This window comes from Colius striatus, chromosome 6, assembly GCF_028858725.1.
Source record: "Colius striatus isolate bColStr4 chromosome 6, bColStr4.1.hap1, whole genome shotgun sequence".
Taxonomy (NCBI): Eukaryota; Metazoa; Chordata; class Aves; order Coliiformes; family Coliidae; genus Colius; species Colius striatus.
In genome coordinates, this window is record NC_084764.1 from 3,051,921 (window position 1) to 3,071,811 (window position 19,891).

The 19,891-nt window shown below is 46.6% G+C and overlaps 1 protein-coding gene across 3 annotated transcripts in view; it reads left to right on the top strand.

Moving 5' to 3' along the window:
- Positions 1 to 2,395: 2,395 nt before the first annotated feature.
- NUMB (NUMB endocytic adaptor protein) overlaps positions 2,396 to 19,891 on the top strand; it is a 92,028-nt gene continuing 74,532 nt past the window's right edge. Inside the window, exon 1 of one of the 3 annotated variants that reach the window (XM_061998733.1) lies at positions 2,396 to 2,469. The gene's annotated coding sequence lies outside the window, so the exon portion shown is untranslated. Of the gene's footprint in view, positions 2,470 to 2,885; positions 3,624 to 19,891 lie in introns of those variants that run through there. The other 2 variants (XM_061998734.1, XM_061998735.1) reach the window with 2 other exon arrangements.

Sequence of the window (19,891 nt, forward strand, 5' to 3'; positions counted from 1 at the left end):
CCAACGTGCACATTGCTATCACATTAGATGCTCAGCTTGTCCAGCTCGGTGACCTCTAGGGTCATCTTATTTACCTATCCCACCACAGCCCCCTTCCCTTTGGTCACCCATGACTTTATGGGGAGGAGATACAAACAGCTGAGCAGAGAAGCAGTAACGACAGCAAATGAATTTAACTATCCAATAAATATTTGTAAAAGCTGTAAATAGCCAAAGCACACACGAACACTTTATTTACAATAGCATGTCCTGGTCTTTTTCCTCGCCAGCCCTCCAATAGTTTTCATTTGGGAGCATCTTTAGAACACAGGAACTGCTCCTTAGAAATTAAGGGTTTAGGGCACCGTGTTTTGTGAATTATTTATTTATTTAGGTCAGATATCCAGAGACTGTGAATAAGATGAACAGTTACACCCAAGCTACCGGGAATGCTGTATTTTAAGAGCGATGCCAGGTCAGGGATGTTTTCATAAAGTCAGAAGAAAACTCGGGATTGGTAGAAATGTCTTGTCTCTTCACTTTGGAACATGTTTGGCTCAAACATAGCTGCCTTGTGCTGCTGGCTGACAGCAGCAGTCTGAAAGCAGTTGAGAAGCAACTATGAGAGTGAAGGCAGCTCTCTGCTTCAGTTTTGCTTTCTGACCAGAGTGACATGCAAAGGAGAAAAAAAACCTCTACAGTATCTTCTCCTTAATTTGTGAACAAGGGGTGGTTTTGGGGCCAGAGCATCAGTTGGAAACTCAAAGAGTCAGCATGACGCCCATGCTTCTGCCCAAGCAGCTCCTGTGTGGACTTGGTGAATGGTTTTTGCACACAATGTTCTGAAATTCCCACTGATTTCAGTTGCTTTATTTCCTGGATGTTTGCCAGGGTAACATTAAGGCCCCACGTTCTTTGTTGCTCCGTTTCTCTGCTCGATTCGGGAACAAAGAGGACCAAGGGGGATGGTACAGGCAGGGAGAAGATAACGATGCGGAGAAACCTCGTGTAATCTTTGCATTTCGATTTCCTGAGGGGTTTTTTGGGGGGAGGGGGCTGGGGAGGAAGGTCGGGGGGGTTTTTTGGGGGGAGGGGGCTGGGGAGGAAGGTCGGGGGGTTCATTCTTGTGCAGCCGAACGCCCTGGGAAGCGTCGTGGCTTGCATTTTGGATGAAGTAGCTGCTCCAACGTGTGGTGAGAGGAGGCAGCTGTTGGAAACCCGCATCCCGGGTAAGGCGCCGGGGCCAAACCCCAGCCGTGCGGACAGCGGGCTGCTGCAGGCAAAGGGCTCCCCGGGCAACTTCCCTTTGAACGCAGCGCCCGGCGCCGCCTCCGCCGGGGAAACGGACGCACGCTTCTGCTTCCCGGGCTGGAGGAAGACAAGCCGAGAGCGCTTTGGGTGTCAGAAAGCCCCGGCCAGGGAGGCGAAGCGTGTTTTTCCCCGCCAAGCCAGCCCGTCGCTGCCCGAGAACGCAACGCCCGCAGCCGCCGCGGAGCCGGCCCCAGCGGCACGTCCCACTGCGGTCCCCGGGAGCGCGGCCGGCGGACGCCAGGAGCCCGCGGGAGCCCGGGCCGGGGGCAGCTGCCCCGCGCCTGCCCCCTCCAGCAGCTTTCCGCAGGCTCCGGGCGGCTGCGTGCCGCGGGCGCTGCGGGACCCGCTTCGCCGCTCCAGGAGCGCGGCCACCCGGCTCCCCGGGCTTCGGACGGCGGCACCCCCGAAGCCGCCTGAGCGCTGCGAGGGGACGAGACCCGCGGCGGAGCCGAGCCGAGCCGAGCCGCTCGGGAGGAGGCTGAGCCGAGCCGAGCCGGGGCGAGCCGCTCGGGAGGAGGCTGAGCCGAGCCGAGCCGAGCCGGGCCGGGCCGGGCCGGGCCGAGCCGAGCCGCTCGGGAGGAGGCTGAGCCGAGCCGAGCTGGGCCGAGCCGCTCGGGAGGAGGCTGAGCCGAGCCGAGCCGAGCCGGGCCGGGCCGAGCCGAGCCGCTCGGGAGGAGGCTGAGCCGAGCCGAGCTGGGCCGAGCCGCTCGGGAGGAGGCTGAGCTGAGCTGAGCTGAGCTGAGCTGAGCTGAGCTGAGCCGGGCCGGGCCGAGCCGAGGCCCGCGTAACGCAACGCCTCCCCGCGCCAACGCAGCCTAACCCCGAGCGGGGAGGCGGGCCCAGCGCCGCAGCTGGCACCTCCGCCAGCCTATCCTGCCGCTCCATCCCGACCGCTCCAGCCAATCAGCAGCGGCAGCAAGAGAGTGGGGGCGCCAAAGCCCCGGCGTGAATAAAACACCCGGGACCCGTGGGCGGGGGGGAGGCGGGCTCTGAGCTTTGACTGACGGCTGCTCTCACCAACCCGGGGGCCGGGCGGTGGGGCAGGCGGCCAATGGGCGGCAGGGCTGGGCGTGGCGGGCGGTGAGGGCGGGAGCAGTTGCCGGGGGGGCGGGGGGGGGGGAGCGGCGGCGGCGCTGCTCGGTGGCGACGGGCGGCTGAGGAGGCGGCTGCGGGCAGCAGGTGAGCGCGGCCGGGCCGCGCCGCGGGACCGGGCCTTCGCCGCGGTGGGCGGGGGCCGGGGCCGCGAGCGGGTGTGGCGGGGGCGTGTGAGCCCCGAGGGCTGCGGGGGGGAGGGGGAGGCTGGTCCGGGAGCGGGAGGGGGGCTCCGGAGGCGGGGGAAGCGTGAGGGGGCCGGCGGCGGGAGAGGGTCGGGGCGGGGGGGTGGGGGGTGGTGGTCGGTGGTGGCCCGGGAAAGTGCGGTGTGGGGCACGGGGAAGAGGCGGCGGAGGCCTCCGGTTCCTGCCCCGGGGGGCAGTGGGGTGGGCCCCGGCGCGCTCCCCGGGGTGAGATGGGGCGGCGGCCCGGCGCAGGTGGAGCCGGCGGGGGGCGGCGGCGAAGGGCCTGCGGGGAGCGGCGAGCCCGCCGCGGCCCCGGGGAGCGACCCCCTGGGCGCAGCCGCTTCCCGATCTCCCTCTCCCGGGGCTGCTCGTGCCTGCGGTCTTTCCTAGGCCTTGAATCTCGGCCAGGTTTTCGTCAGAGGGTCCCTCCGGCGCGGCCGCTCCCGGGCCGGCTGTCGCCGTGTGCGACGCTTTGTATCGCCTCCCGCCCTTGCATGCGAGCGGGGTGGGGTGGGGGGTGCGCCGGGAAGTTTGGGCTTCCCCGAACCCCTCCGCCTCGTCTCAGCCGGGGCTGGGGAGCTGGGAAGTTTGGGAGGCGTCGGGACGAGGCTCCGAGGTGGGGGCCGCCGACGACCGCGCCTCTCCGCGGGACTCAGAGGGGAAAGGGCCCCCGTCAGCAGCGAAACTCTTTTCACCCGGTTCGTGGCTCTGCCGGTCCCTTCCTGCGTTTGCGGCAGCCCCTGGGCTGCACAAAGGAACAGGCGTCCGGGCGCAGCTCGTCCTGCAGCGCGCAGGAGGGATTGATGAGCAACAGCGTGCTAGGCGCAGGGGGGGGCTGCCGTGGGCCCGGCCGAGCCCCGACCCCCGGCCGGCATCGCTTTGCCACGACCCGGCCGCGGTGGGTAGCGAAGGGTTAAACAGCAGCTTCTGCTTGGAATGGGCTTAACTCCTTTCATTGCACCTACGGAGATGAACAGCCTTCGAGAATGAAATGATGTGTCCCCAAGAGGAGGCTTAACGTCTTTCTTACAGGAGCTCCGATCTACAACTCCTTTGGTACAGTAGATTTGTGTAACCTACTCACGAATGGTTTATGCAACGATAAGAGAATTTTGGGGTTGATCTCTGCGCGCCACTGTGTTTTCAAGGTTGTTGTCAATGATTCTTAATTCAGCTGTCCGGAGTAGGAGACACTTGTAACTGTAAACACTGTCTGATTGTAGGGTTTAAGGGGTTTGGTTTGGTTTCTGCATTGTTGCTTGGTGTTTTTAATCTTCCTGCCTCTCCAGATAGGCTCCTGAATGAGGAGAGCGGGTAAAATGGAAGGCAGAGTCATTCTCTTTGGCTACGATATTACTCTAGCTATGGCTTGTAGCAAAAAGAGTAAATATTTAAATGGATTTCTGACTCATCAGTTCTATTTGATTTATTGATCTACGGTTACTGCTCAAATGGTCTTTACGGTTATGCAGAAGTTAATAGTTACCATAGAGAAACGGTATTGTTTTTCTGCTCATCAGTCAGTGTTTTCCATTTCTTCATCTCTTGGCAATTCTCTGTGGAAATGCTGCCGCTGCTTCTTTTTTCCCCCTTAGCAAAAATTTTATGGAAGAAATAAAAAATAACGTGAGCCAAGTCCAAAACCATGATTTTGAGATCCTTGCCTGTGGTTCTTAAACTGTTTTGATAGCCTGAGTTATCCTGCAGCAAACTCTCTTAAATCTGTAATTGAACAAGGCGTTGGGGTTTGAGCCTCGGTGAAAACTCTGATTTACACAACTCCAAACAGAACACGTCAGAGAATGTTTCTCCTAAAGTGTGCATGTGAAATGCCGTTCGGATCAGCCAGAATTAGATCGTTCAGACCATCCTTATTAGCACAAAAACTACTTTTCAGCCCGGGAATCACTCTTCGCGTTTATTACTTCTCTCAAATGTGTGGAAACTGAAGATATGTGCAAACCAGAAAGATTAGACAAGTTTATCTTCTTGCCCCGGCCTTGTGAAAGCCTCAGATTTTTGTTTTGGTAGCTGACAGCATTATGCTTTAAGGAAGGAGAAGAAAAACACCCCAAACCAACAAGCCACGCTGGGCTCTTAAAACTCGCAAGACTTCTAAGTGTTAACGTTTTGTAGTTTGATATAGCTGCTTGGTGTCAGAATGATCTCTAAGTACTTTTTCTTTCCTACCATAGTGAGTGTGGTGAGAGAAAAACTTTCTGAAACAGCAGTGAGAATCCTTGCAGAAGTGCTGGTCTCCCCGGGAACAGGGACTGTAGGGATGTGGGTTTTCTTACTGAGTGCTCGTGAGGACCTGTTACAGCACGGTACAGGATTGACGGATCCTGCCTATAGCTGGTTGTATTCCACTAGTGATATTGGTGAAGCTCCACAACATTGGAGAAAGGAATTAATTTCTACAGAATTACAGCAATTTAATCTTCTGCACTCCAGAAAAGATGTTTTACAGAACCTCTGAGGCAAGAGGTTCTCGTGGCTGGTGTAATTGCTGACTTTGGGATCCTCTCTTACTTATGGCGCTCATCTGACACTCCACTGACCTTGTTCTTCTTTTTAGGGGGGCGCAGGAGTCAAATGTTGTTTATATTCTTATTTATTTTGCCAGCTTACCCGGCAAGCTTGCTTAAACTAATGTGAAATCATGGCCTTAGTCTTGCTTTTGCAGTTTGTGTTGGTTGGTGACTGTATCTTAGAATTACAGATGGCTTGTTCCACGCAGGGATCTCCATTTTCATAAGTGACATTAGAGCATTTTGCCTTTCTTTTTCTACAGAACACCAGGTGTGAACTCAATCAAGCTAAGACCTAGCAGCCTGTGTTATAAGAGCAGGAATCTACAGTCATGTTCTTGCTAATTACCTCCAGAGCAGCTTTGATTTCTCTGGCGATGCTTTCACCAAAAGGAGCTGTTTTTCCCTGTTAGCCCTTCTTTGCTGATCCAGCTGAAAATGGAAATGTTGAGCTTTAGTTGGATCAGCCGCCTGAACTGGATGACTTCATGGCTATGCAAATGTTACTGCTCGCACAGGAGGAGGAGGCTGTGACCACTCTTCTCTGAAGCAGCTCCGTTTTAATTTTGCCTAAAGTCTTGAAGAAGCTTGGCAGCTTAAACTGGGGCTGCAGTGGTCCTGCCTCCTTCTTGACTGTGCATCTTCCCCTGCTGGCAAGGAAGCCTTTGTGGCTGCGAGTTGGGCAAAGTCAGGGAGTTAGGCTGGTAATGAACTGCATTTTCGTTCTGTAGGATTTTGGCTGGCTCATGTTTCTGAACTGGCTGATCATCCAGGTCAGGGGGTGGGAGTGGGACTTCCTGTTGAAGACAGAAGTTGAAGGTAGAGGGTGGGAGATGAGGCCGTGGTAGCTCTGATTTCATTTCCTTGAGCTTTTCTGGAACCCTACTTTTCCATCAACATGTCCTAACGTGTAACAAAGACCTGTGTCCAATTGTTTTCAGCTGGCTTGGCTGATAAAACCTCAGGTGGATTGGAAAGTAGTGTTCTGTTTTTCTCAGCTGGCTCGTTGGTGCAGGTGGTCACGGTGGTGAGTGGAGGATGAGGACCTAGTAACCTCAGGCTGACACAGCCTTGTCTGGAAGAGGGTTTGTTCTCATCGTAATTATGGATTCCCTCAAGTCCCCGTTTTGGACTGCTGTTCTTTACAGTGTATACTTAAAGCCCACGTTGCCTGAGAAAGAAGAATGCTTCCTTGTCAAGCAAGGCCAGGAAGATTATTCCACTGTGCAGGAAGCAATGGGTTTGGGTTTTTTGTCACTTTTATTGACTGAGACTTGCAAGTGTGAATAGGCTGCCATCAGTCCAGAGGTAGGAATGGCGACGTGCCACGTGTAACCACGCTTCCACATTCATCCACAATTCTTTTAAGTGTGTTGTTACAGGAGATACCTCTGTGAGAACTTGAATTGCTTCGTTCAGCACTCGACCCTTACGCAGTAACCCGTTGTAGAGTCCTGGCGTTCTGTAGTTATCAGGTGTGATGGCTTAAAGATGCTTTAGATAGCGATTTATCTATCTTGTGTGACCGAAAGTGTGTCAAGACAAATGATTTGTGTGTGAGAAATTGGCTGAGAGAGGAACAAGGATGCCAAAATGTAAAGGTGCTCTTGAGGAAAAAGTGAAGCTGTTCATTTCAGAGCCTGGGGATCAGAAACGAGTTCTTGGCTTCTTTGAGTGCTGAATTTTTGTGTAGGATTTTTGATGCTGAAGCAAGAAAGGAAATGATTAGCCTTCTGAGGGACACAGGGGTTTCAAACACAGTGTATTAAGGCTTGGATCAAACCCTTTGGATTTCTTCTCTGGTTACCTTCTCTTTTCTAGGAAGCAACCGCCTGGAACTTCCTGGTGAATCGGATTGTAAATGGTGCTCTTTAACCTTTAGGTACACTCAGAGAGTATATTAATCTGAACTGCTTTCTGTACATATGTACTTGGTCATCAGCCTGGGCGTCTTCACAGAGCACAGATCAAGGAGCTACTGAGGCTATAAAGAGGAAACATAGTGGTGCACTTGGCCATAGCCACTCTCACTGTATGCCAGCTGTTCTTAACGTGCATGGGACCACTTTTAATTGCAAGGCAATGCTTAGTGGTTCAATGCTTGGTTCTTTAGTGAGCTGATGTCTTTATGTGTTGACTTAAGATTGTGAGTGAGGATAGTCTGCTTTCAAAGGCATTAATTCATCAACTGCTGAAGTAGAAATCTGTGGAGACATGGGAGTTTGTTCCCCCGTATGGAGTAACGACACGAACAGAAACTCGGTTCTCAATTGACATAGGCCAGATCTGACTCTTGTACCGTAACTCATGGTAAAAGTGTTGGATTCCTCTTATATTTTGTATACACAGAATGAGAGGAAAGCAAGTATGTCACTTCCTTCTAAGTGTGTTTAACAATAATCATCTAATTTTCTTCTTGGATGTTTTTTTTTCTGGCTCTAGACCAGTTTATGTGAAGCAAACAGCCATGAAACTTAATTGCTGGTTTGGATTTTTGCTCTAATATTTGTTTCTTACTCAAAGTAACAACCTAAATTATTTGGGAAGTAATCAGTAGGTATTTTTCCTCAGCAAAGGACAGTTGCTACTCCATTTGGAGAAGTCATAATTGCAGGGCTGCAGAGCTGTGTAAGCTGTGCTCTGGGGGCTGTGGCTGGCTCATGTCTCAGCAGCAGGACAGATTAATTTTGCAGACTTTTCCTCAGCTTTTACTGAAAGACCTTTGTAAACTGCATGTGCGTATATGTGTGTGTATATATATATATATATGGCTTTTTTATCATCATTTAAGTCTGCTTAACCTGCTTTCTGCTGATTGTTTTTCATTTACAAGAAGCCTATGATGTTTAGCCTGGTCTAAAAAGCCCAAGAGGGAATTTACCTGTCATTAAGGTGGTACTAGTCAAGGTTTAGTGCTTTGTGCTGGGCCAGGGCTCCTGCATGAGTCCTTCCCTGTAGTCCTGATGGATGCAGTCTGCATTTATGTCGAGTCATCACCTTTCAGCTTGTAATGTACGTCACCTGTGTGTCAAATGCCCTAACCCAGCCTGAAAACACCATGTATGAGAGTGTCTCTTTTAAGGTCTTGTGCAGACCAGGTTTTATAGGGTTCATTGGTTACCCTGTTGGTTTTGTTTTGTGCATTTTAGCAGATATTTACTGATTCAGTGGCTTTTGGGGGTCCTTTTTCTTCCCTCCCCCCTGCTGCCTCCAGTGAATTATCAGTAGTCAATACTTTGAATTAATTGTGCACTCTCTCATATTATCAGGCATTGAAACCTTATCAGAGGTTAATTTAACCTTAAGTGCTCGGTGTTGGTTGTGTTTATACATTTTGCTATTTCTCCCCAGGTTACAGTGTCTCTGTGAAAAGCATCTCTTATGTAACGTGCCCTTTCTTTAACTGGATTTGCACAGGGTGGATTTGAAGGAGTGCCATGACGTTTGTGTATGTGTTTATTTACACATTACTCTGCTTTTTTTTAATGATAGGAATTCAGTTTTTGAAGACAATTTATTAAAGCGCCTCCCAACTGTGCCAAATATGGATTTTCCTTTGTAAAGAAAGGAGCTTGTAAAGAGCCACTCAGTCTTTGAGCAACTGGGCAGCCTCATGTGTTTCTTTTAGCGAGGTAGCAGAAAGCCAGCCTTGTGCAAGGGAATGAAGGGCTGCAGCTCAATCAGCCTGTGTCTTTTTGCCAGGATACTTGCTGAAGCCTTCTATAAAATGGTTGTTTTCATAGCAGCCTCTTCATAGTTTATTATCTATGTTTTAACCTTGGATTTGTTGTATGCAGCTGGGAAGTGGAAGAGAGTCGCTGAATGCTTTGTTGAACTCTGGGTGTGTTTTGGATAGGTGCATCAGAACATGTTTATAATTCCATTTAAATATCTCTAATAATGTTATGTGACCTTTTTTTCTTCGGGTTTTACTTTATCTGGGCAAATTCTGACCTCACACTAGTTTAAATGGCCTAGTGACTTCTCCACCAGTCAATGAGTGGGATGGTAACTACATTAAGTCATTTCTGTCCTGCCCCTAGGAGTAGCACAGTGCTACATCAAGATAATTTTTAGGTTCCCTCTTAGGCTTTTAGCAACCTGAGTACTTTGTATCTTGGATTTTTGTAAGGAGTACTCAAAGTCAGTGAGTGCCATCCTCCAAATAAGGTCACTGTTGTTAATTGCTCAGTGCTGCAGTACCAAAGTTCACAATTGTTCAGAGGCATTGGAGGAAAGCTTGTGAGATTTGCTTGGCACAGACTTGAATGACTGAAATGTTTCTTTGCTGTCTAGAGAGGTAAGGTACCCCCCTTTAGAGTGCTGTGTGTGCAGTGCTATCTGACTTTTCCTCATTCTTAAGAGAGCAGAATCCGTGCCTCAGAAATAAACCTCATTGACATATGTGACATAGTACAGTTTCATGTCCGTTACCTCATATTTCACCCATGGTTCTGTTCTTCAGTTTTATTTTCAGCTGTAACCAGTTATTCTCTGTATATTTACCTCTTGTTTTGAACATATTTACTTTGCATGCAAGAGTTTGTTCTTGAGGCAGACATATCCACTCAGTGTTTGGTATCTTGCCCATGCACGGACCAGAAATGCAACTGTGACTAGAAAAAGTCAACATGGTTTGTGTGCCTACAGTGTTTGTTGACTTTAAGCTAAGGACCCAATTCTGCAAATCTTAGAGTAAGCAATATTCATCACTCAGGTGAAAAGACAATTTGTCTCTAACACATATCAATTTAATAAATATTAAATTGCCATTCTAGCACCACAGATAAGATTCTTCCCTTCTTTTGAGGCAGGTAATGCTGAGAAAATGCTGAGTAAAAATACACATACACAAGATGCAGGGAGGTCCTGTGAACTGCGGGAGTTATTCTTGTCTTGAGGATCCCAAGGATGATAAAGAAGTTGATCAAAATAATAATTTTTTATGAAATCCAGGGTGAAAATCTATCTGAATCCATCTCATTTTCCTCATTCCTCACTTTCCTGTCTGAGTGTGTCAATAATCTACTGCAGTGCTTTGCTGGGAATGAGCATGGTTGGTTGACTGCAAAAAGAGTCTTCCACAATGTAACTTGCTGCCTTCTGTTGGGTGTTGTCTCTCACCCACAGGAATTTGGTTGATTTGATGGTTTGTTATTCTCTTTCATCTCCTGCATTTCAGAAAAAAAACAATTAGGTATTCAGAGGTCAGAGGCATTTTGGAGATGTGTCCTGGGATTGTCTGAGATGCCGGGTTGTGACTTGTCTCCAGTCTTGCCTGGTGATGGCTAAGCTTCTTGCACTGCTGAGCTGCAGTTCAGCATCCCAAGACTGTTTGATTGCATATTCCTTTCTTGAATTGAATACGTGATATAAATGATTTATCTTTCATCAGGATCAGTTCCCTGTTTCCACCTTTTCCACTTCTAACACTGGAGCTTTGGGTGGGGGGAAAGAGCAGAGGGGCTGTGCTGTTGCTAAAAGGAAGTGACGTGGATCCAGTGCATACAGCTAATGAAACCATGAGCTAGTACATCTTGGAAGTGGTCCTGCTTGCCTCCCTCACCCTCGAAAGGTCTCACCTGAGGTGAAGATTATGCATTCAGGAGCTCTTTTGCTGGAGTTTCTTCTAGATGCATAGGTGATCTTTGCAGAGGAGAGAGGCTGCCAGTAGCGTGGTACAGGTAATGACGGCTCTGTGACTCTTTGGTAGAGAGGCTTCTGTAGCTCTGGTTATGTGAGCAGCCAGCTGCTGATTGTCTTGCCATGGGACATAAGTTTCAGGGATGACAACACATCTCAAATCCATCAGTGATGGCAGATCTCCTGACTACTACTAGATTGTCTTGCTATCTGCTTCTAGTAGATGTCAAAATGCTATCTGAACCAACTGGGTTCCACTCATTGCCTTACCCCTTGCTCTCCATATAGTGTATCATAGTTCAGTAGCCAGACTTAGTTCTGTCCTCTCATGTAATAGCCCTAGGAGTTCCTCCACATAAAGGCTTTGCCCTTTACTTGCTCTAACCACAAGTAAACAGTGGTAGTTGAATGGATGTCTTTCTTTTAACAGCATTATATCAAGTGGGATGTGGAACCCATTGGTGTGGGAAAGATGTAGGCAAGTACCGAACAGATTAATGAGGTGATTGTGAAGGCACAGTTTATCTTGCTAGTGATAATGCTACCGTAGAAAAAAAAACAGTCCCCAAATCTTCCTTCCTTCAGGTTTTCTACAAAGGGTGGAAAAAATAATTTCTTTTATGGAGCTAGGCCACGGGGCTGGGGTTTTTTGTTCCACTTCACATGTTGTCTCTGTCTCCAGTTACATCTAAAAATGTCCTAACATGCGTACTCCAGTCCTCTTAATGTGGCTTTTATGTAAATGATTGCATACTCTTCAGTTTACTGCTTGGGTGTTTGGCCTAAGTAAGCTCTGCACAACCTTCCTTTCTGCTTTCAGAGATGGTCTTTCAGCTTTTCAATGCACCTCCTTCTGCTGTGAGACATATCATATGGATAAAAGCTACTTGGTTGCAGCTATGTTCACTTTTATCTTTGTGAGACAGCTTTTGTTGCCTTATCCATTTGAGATAGCATTGCACCCGGTCTAGTTCTGTGCAGAGACAGGAGATCAATCCACTTCGAATTGCTGTCCCAGTTTCTTTAGTGGAGAGGGACTGGCATCTGCAAGTTGTGTCATATCACCCCAAATCCTGAAGACTGCTGTTCTATGTGAAGTCCAGGTTAGCATTCATTCCCTCGTCCAGGACTTGCTTTCAGATATCCTTTGTGGCATTTGTGTCACTGGCAGTTGATGGCTGAAAACGGTGTTTTCACACTGCACTTTGCTTGGTTTACCATGGCATGTATGGCTGGCAGGGCTCTAAACAATACTGGCTTAAAGCTGCAGGCCTGGTCCTTGGGACACTGTTTTCAGAAAGTGGGGGATGGTGCCAGCCTGAAATGTGCTGGGAATTGCTTCTCTCCACAGCTATTTACATGGATCTGTGAATAGCCCTTCCACTCAAGACTTAATAGCTCTTAAGGTCTGAGCAAAGCAGTTTGTTGAATTCTGGTTAATTCTTAGCTCTTGCTTGTTTTAGGCACTGGGAATGATTGAAGACAATTACTAGTTTAGGGAAATAGCAAGGATGGTCTTGGTGGTGTTTTTTGTTTGTTGCTTTTTCTCTACGAAGCAACACGTGGAGTGTTTTCATCTTTTAAAAACAAACAGTAGTTGCCACATCAGGTGTCGTTAATGGGTTCTTGTTTAGCTTCAATAGGCTGTTTAAAAACAAAAGCAATGTTCCCCTAGTAATCCTGGTGTGGAGTGTGTGGATGTCAATCTCATTTATGCTTAGGTGCAAGCTGCATTGTTGTATTCAATTAGATATTGTATAATTCTGTGTTTACTTTGGGGACTTAATGATCTGCTCTTTTAAGTGTGGAACTGAGTTGCAGAAGTTCCTGGGTTTTAATGCTAATTCTTTCCTTTCGTGGATGTAGAAGTTGTTTTTATTTTCCTGAAGACAGGAATTTGTGTCTCCCTCTCAGGTTTTTAGTCCCAGTAACATTTGTAAAGGACTTAACAGAGAGGACTGTCATTAGTATATATTATTTTCTTACAGTTATAGTTTCCTAGTGGAGTCACCATCATTGAAGTTCAGACACGTGGAAAGCGTGTGAGGTGCTTGATGTATAGACTGTAACATATTTCATTACTCTCAGTCCTGTCCACAGCAAAATTAGGGAAGTTCTTCACGTCCATTTATGACTCGTGTTTCTGGGAACAGCAATATCACTTAGGGTTTATCTGCAAGGTCATCAGAGCAGCTTCACGTGTTTAAAATTCTCTTGTGAGTCTGTATCGCTGTGTAGTGGCCCTTAAGAAGGGAGCAGGGCAATTCTTTGGCTAATGGAACATCTGAATGTCAGAAATTCATGGTAACAGGGAAGGGGAGAGGCAGAACAGAAGCAGATCTGTATCATACTGTGATCAGTCCACGAAATAAATCCAACGTGTGAGACCCATTCAACATAAAACTCTTGTGGTACCCAGATTCTCTGCTGATTGTGCAGATGAAAATGTTCCATGTTGTGGCACAGGTTTGTTCAGGAGGAAGCTGGTTGATGGATTTCCCTCTCCTCCCCTTGTTTTCCTTACCCATCTGCCACAGGAACGTCAAGGTGCCTGTTCTTTTAGTGAAAGACAAACTTCTGAGACCTGGCTTAGTTTTGATTAAGTGGAAGAACTGATCTCATTGCCCATTGCTTCTGCTGCGTCTTTTGTAGCGAACTCTTTTGTCCACCATAACCATTCAATGAAACCAGCAAAAGGTCAATATTTCTGCTGCTGTGATGAGCTGAATTGTCTCCCAAGTGGTCTGGCAAATGCTGGGCTGAGAAAGTAGTGGGAGGAAGGAGCAGTTGGGTTGACACAACCATTGCCTGCAACTTAGTCTTAAATGTGGGGGATTTGTAGTTTACATCAGTTTAGATTCTTCAGTGCAGGGCATAGAGAAGACAGTTTGCAGCTAGTTAAACCTGGCTTGGATTTTCGCTTGCAAATCGCTTGCTGATGCTTTTTGAGGCAGTAGGAGAGCAAAAATGTTTGTGTGTTTTTTGAGGGGGAAGTTGCACAAAGTAGTAAACTGTAAAGGGATTGCCCTTGAGAAAGTACAGTGTTTCGGCTTTTTATGAGGGGGAAGTGTTTTGTGTCATCACCTCGAAGATGTTCCTCATTTCAAAACACAGTAATAAAGATTCACTGGACTAGGGAGATGGGCTGAGACTAGAGACATGGCCTTCAAGCCCAGTAGTCTCAGCCCCTTCTGAGGGGGCTGTGGAAAATGTTAGTGGTTGGGAAGCACCAGCTTTGAGGAGATTTGTGAGGTGTGTAACCATGACTAGAGGGAACAAGTGCTAGGCTTGTATGACACCAGGTGCATTAGACAACTTCAATTATGCAAAAGGTTGAGCAATGGCAAACTTGAGGCTTGGAGAGGAAGGATGGGTCCTCGATGTGTGCTTTTATCTCACTCCATTGCTGACTGCTCTTCTCTCTGCCTCCCAGGGGAAGGAAGAGGAACCCCTTGTATGAGTAGTCTACCTAGGAAACCTTATTTATTTCAGGAGCCATCTCTTACAATGCAAAGAGCTATGAGCATTGATTTTTTTGGAGACAGATGCTCTAATGGAAATAAGCATTTCTGTGTTGGTTTCTGAACTGTCTTCATTTCATTCATCTCTTGCCTTCAGAAAGGCTGCACCAAACACAGCAGAACTTGTATCTCTGTGTTTGAAACACTGAGGCAGGAGGGAGCACAGGTGCAGCCACTTGCCCTAGCTGTCGAGTCCAGTCTGTAAAAGTCTGTGTTTCACTTGTTAAAGACGTGGGACCATTGTTTCACTGGATTGAACCTGTTACAGGCTACAGCTGTGGTGCTGTTACTGAGGCATCAGCCCCATACCTTTAATGTGAACCACCACTTAGCTTTCTAGCAAAAGGGTGTCGCAGTACCAAGTGCCCACACCTGGACTGGTAGCATTGCAGCTGGCTATTGATCACAGAAATGATCCACAAACAAAGTCTGCTGAGAGTACAGAGATTTGACGGGGGGAATGGGGGAGTTAGCTTCAAAATAGCCTGTCCAAGGAAACCTACAGTATAGCTGAGCTCAGTGAAGTTTGAAAGTTCATCACATGGACCAGTTACTAGTGAGGTAAGCACCTTGTATTTATGGAAGAGCTAAAGAATTTTAGCCATGAAGGAAATGCTGGGTGATTATAGACTCAGTAACATTTATTTGGGTGGGAGGAAGTGTTTAATTTCAGTCTGCTACATCCAACTTTTCTGTAGTACCCTGTGATGCTAAATGCCAAGTAATCACTGCTTTTCAAAGTAATCTTGAAGTAAACTTGCACGTTACACATAACTTAGGAGAACCTGAATATTAAGTACGCTTTGATCTGTTCTCCTGGCAAAGATGCCTGCTGTTTATTCAGCTATAACCTCAATCCTTAACATTTCTAGGGGGTTTTCTGACTCAGTTTGCAGCCTTGTTCTTTGGAGAGTGGTGTTTTAGCATTGCTGTGTGCAAGGCTGACTTCACATAGACAGTGAGCAGTATGCTTTGAAAAATGTGGTTTCCCACTTTAAGGTGAGGACAACTGATCTAGAAAAACTGTAATGAGGTGATGAATGTTTTGATGTTATTAGAGGGGTCTGGTTTACCCAAAACTTCCCAGCATAACTTGTGTCATGGATGCAGAACTGTGTGTGCCATTACAAAGTACAAGTGCTTTTGCCATTTGAACACTGTAATCAGTTCCTACTCTTTGCTTTAAAAGCCTCTGAATTTGTTAGTAATTCACTGATGCATTGTTATTTGGGCTTGAGTTGTAACAGGAATGGTCAATTTTGAGCAACTAGAGGTGTAGTTCTCTGCCTGCCCCTTCATTCAAGTGGTGTGACACCAAAGGGATTGTGACTTGACTGTTTTTGCCAAAGGGAGTTGTCAGGTCTCCTGTGTGTTAATGTTGTAAAAGTGATCACATAATACATTGGTTAAGTCTTATTTTTATGTCTAATGTAATGAGGATGATGATGTCTTAAAAAATGAGTGTTCTGGTGGTTTTAGAAATGCTGTACCAGTTGTTCTAGCAACTTATAAATAAATCTCTTTGTGTAGAGAGGCGTTCAGATTTCTAAGGTCAGAGGCTTTATCTTTTCCAAGCAAAGCAGAATCAAACATCTCATCCCTGTTTTGCTGAAGACTAAGATGGAAATTTTTTCTGAATTTGGCAAACAGCTCTTGCATTGTTGTGGGAAACTGATATTTCAAGAAAAAATATAGTTTTATTTGTTAAAATTCTGTGATACCTTAATCTTTGTGAAATAGCTCACACGTGGGCACGGGGCTTCTGCTGATGCGTGTCAGTGAGCTGCCTGAAACTGAAGTGTGACACTTGTGCTTAGGCATGGAGATGGTCCTACAGATAGAGCTTAAGAAGATAGCTGCAGAGAAGTCTGAGCCCCAGGAAAGCTTTAAATAATGGATGCCCTGAGTACTGTTTAATACAAAGGAGGTGTTGGGATAATGAAAGCGATCGATAATCCCAGTTATTTGCTGACATCCTTCCTCCTGGAATGTTTACTTGTGTAACTCATTCAGTTTTCTTAAGTTATAGTGAGAGGGAATTGCTTTCAGTGAGCTGCCTTCAGTCCAGCTAGGTTTATCCACCTGGTTCCATTCTGTTTAATAGCAGTTATTTCAGACTCTGACTTTGAAACCGTTCTGATAACAACTGATCACAGAACAAGCTCTTCGCTATGAATGTGGACAGATTTGTTTCAGAGTGAAGAGTCTGAACAGGAATTGATCTAGGAGAAGGGCTGAGAGTTTCCAAAGTGAGAAGGCATACTAGTGGGAACATTGTGTGAGGCTTTTGGAGAGCAGTTTTGGTTTGATTCTGAAGTAGTCTGGATGAAATCTTACCTTTTTGAAGTTGATATTGAATGTTTTGGTTTTTTGTCTTCTATTCATTTAATAAACCTTGATCATGAATAAAATGAATTTCCTTCTTGTCAAACCCAATTTCCCATTATTCTTCAAGTGGGAAAGCTTAAAAGCTTAAAGCTTGGAAAACACCAAAGGGCAGATCTTATCCTGGAAAGGCACATTGTCATACTGAGTAGATGAAACAACATTTCTTGCTTCTTTCTTAGTGAAGTGTGATTGCTCAGAACAGGCAAAGCTTCAGAGGAAGCTTTTTACCTGGAGAAGATTTCCAGCTCTTGTCCTTTTACAGCAGCACTCTGTCCTAAGTGCTTTCAGGAGGACTTGCTGCCTGCTGCTGCTGGAGGTCAAACATCAGGTGCCGGTTTCAGATCGACTGCTAACCTACAGGCTGCAGAGGCTCTCTGAGTAAATTGTGCAAGTGAAGGTCTTCGTGCAAAAGCACTGAAGGACCCAGTGCGTGGTTGTTTTCCAGTGAAGTGCTTTGTTTTATTAGCACAGAGATAATGGTGTCTGCACCAAAGCACTGCTGACAATACCAGCAGAGGAATGTGTTGCTTCAAAACTCTTGCTGTTGAAGGTGTGTTCTGCCATGTGACTCTTAGGTCCCATGCTGGGTTCATGTAAGCAATGGTGCTGGAGACAAGCTTTTCCTTCCTCCCACGGTCTTATTTTAAATTGTAATTTTTTCCCCTCGTTTTCAGGGGTTAAAACATACATTAGTCCATGAAGGCAAAAGGGTGTGTTCAAAAGGCACTTCAAGGAGGGGGAAAAAAGACAAGAAATGAAGTAATTAGATAGTCCACAGTGAGGACTATCTGTTTAACCAGAGGTGCCTTGCAAAGCTTACCTGCTTGTTGCTGGAGCCACAAGGTCTGCAGTGATTCTTTTAAAGTAAAATCTGGATATGAAAGTGAAGGAAGGATCTCACGTTTACCATAAGTCTGTAGTTTCATTCTGCAGTTAGTTCAGTCGTGCCAGCTGAAGCTGTTCAGGCTCATAAAATCGGCAGCATTCACGATTTAACTGACAATTAGAATTTGTGTTAGAATACATAGATTTAAACACACAGAAATCCTCTGTGACTGGCTTTGCTGAGAGTGAAGATATATCTACTGGAGCAGCAATTCAGAAATGCTGGGTAAGCTGGAAAACAACAATGACCCAAAATGTGTAATGTTTCTTAACTACCGTGACTTAAAACACGAAGCTTTCCTTGTCTGCAGGAATCCTTCCTCTAAAGGCAATTCCAGCCTGATTGCTAAGAGGCTCTTGGGTCAGTTGGTAGCAGTAGACATGGTAAAATGTCCATTTCAAGTTTCTCTCCCGACCCTCAGCTCTGCTGGGACTGTGGCAGTGTCGGCCACAAGTGCCAATCGACAGTGCTCAAAGGATATGTGGTAGTTTCTAAGCTCTGACTGTAGGAGGTTGAATGCAGGCTGATACTCCCCCAAAAGAGTATTAGCAGCAGTAAAAAAGAGTTAGCTCATTGACAACTAATGACATCAACTTTTAAGAAAAGGGCTTGCTTTTTGGATGAGTAAAATGATTTTAGAGGTCATCGTTTGTCTTAATGCTGCTACCAAACAAGCATGAAGGCTCCATCTCTAGATGGAGCTTTGTATTAGTGTTCTCTACCATCCTTAGTACAACTTTCAGTCACAGAACTGAATAGCAAGAGTGAAAAGAATATCTATGTCTGGTAATTGAGTATTGTGCTAATACTGAAGCAGTCTGTGAAAGGTAAGTTTATCGGCTAAAACACGCAGATTCGAAATGGAAGGTCTCCTTGCCTTTGGAGTAACTGGATGTGGAGGTAGATTGTTTCTTCCCAGAAAGGTGATCTGTAAAGGTAGCTGAGACATACTTCCCCAGTAAGGTGTGAAACTGAATGTATTTATTCATTATCTCTTCCACAGTGCTGTTAAACGTGAAGGCAGTTTGGGTATCAATAACAGAAAAGGCTGAATTTCTCACTGGTTTCTCTTTGCTTTGTTAAGTTGGATGTTCTTGAAACTGTGCATTCAAATGAAGGAGGACTGTGACAAAGCCTAGTAATTGTTAGTAACAGTAAAAATTACCGAGTTCCACTTTACATACAAGTGTAAATACAGAGTTAATGTGCTTAAATCTGTATTAAAGCAATCTTTTCTGCTTTTCCTCCTTAATTATCTTAATGAAGGCAGACATCAGTTACTTGGAAACTCTCGGTATAACCAAGTCTTTTAAAGGTTTACTCTAGTAACGAGGGGAGAGAATGTTGTCAAAGTCCAAAACAAATTGTGAAATGCAGTTTACAGTGGCTGGTGTAATGTGCTTTAAATGTAATCTGTGAAGCCTACCTAGCAGAAAAACTACTGGTGTCAGGAAAAACTAGACAAGTGAAGACAGACTTAATTTAGCATTTACTGTTTGACTCCCAATAGTTTCCATAGATCTGCTGAAATAATTCCTAGCACTGGCAGAATTGCATTTTACTACTTCTCAGTGCCTTGTGTTGCAGGGCCTGAATTGCAGTTAACCATGAAGTTCCAAGTTGAGAGAGAGAAGTGGTTTTAATACCTTACTAGGGAAGATGTTTGTGCACATAGAATCACAGAATCTTAAGGGTTAGGAGGGAACTCAAAAGCTCATCCAGTGCAACCCCCCCTGCCAGAGCAGGACCACCTAGAGTAGGTCATCCAGGTGGGTTGGAATGTGTCCAGAGAAGGAGACTCCACAGCCCATCTGGGCAGCCCCTGCCAGTGCTCCCTCACCTCAACAGGGAAGAAGTTTTTCCTTGTGTTTCTTTGGAACCTCTTCTGTTCCAGCTTGTACCCATTGCCCCTTGTCCTGTCATTGGCCATCACTGGGCACAGCCTGGCTCCATCCTCCTCACACCCACCCTTTATGTACTTGTAAACATTCATGAGGTCACCCCTCAGTCTTCTCCAAGCTGCAGAGCCCCAGCTCCCTCAGCCTTTCATCACAAGGGAGATGCTCCAGTCCCTTCATCATCTTTGTGCCCCTGTGCTGAGCTCTCTCCAGCAGCTCCCTGTCTTTGAACTGAGGACCCAGAACTGGACACAGTATTCCAGATGCAGTCTCACAAGGGCAGCGTAAAAGCCTGAACTTTCAAGCTGTAGGTTACCCTCCATACTGTCTCAAAAGATCACCTGTAGCTTACTGTTAGCTCAGTGTTGATACATTGAACTGTTAGTGTCTGCCATTCTTTAAAGCCTTGGTTATATCAGCCTGTTGTTAGCTTAGGGTCCATCCAAATCCAGTCTTT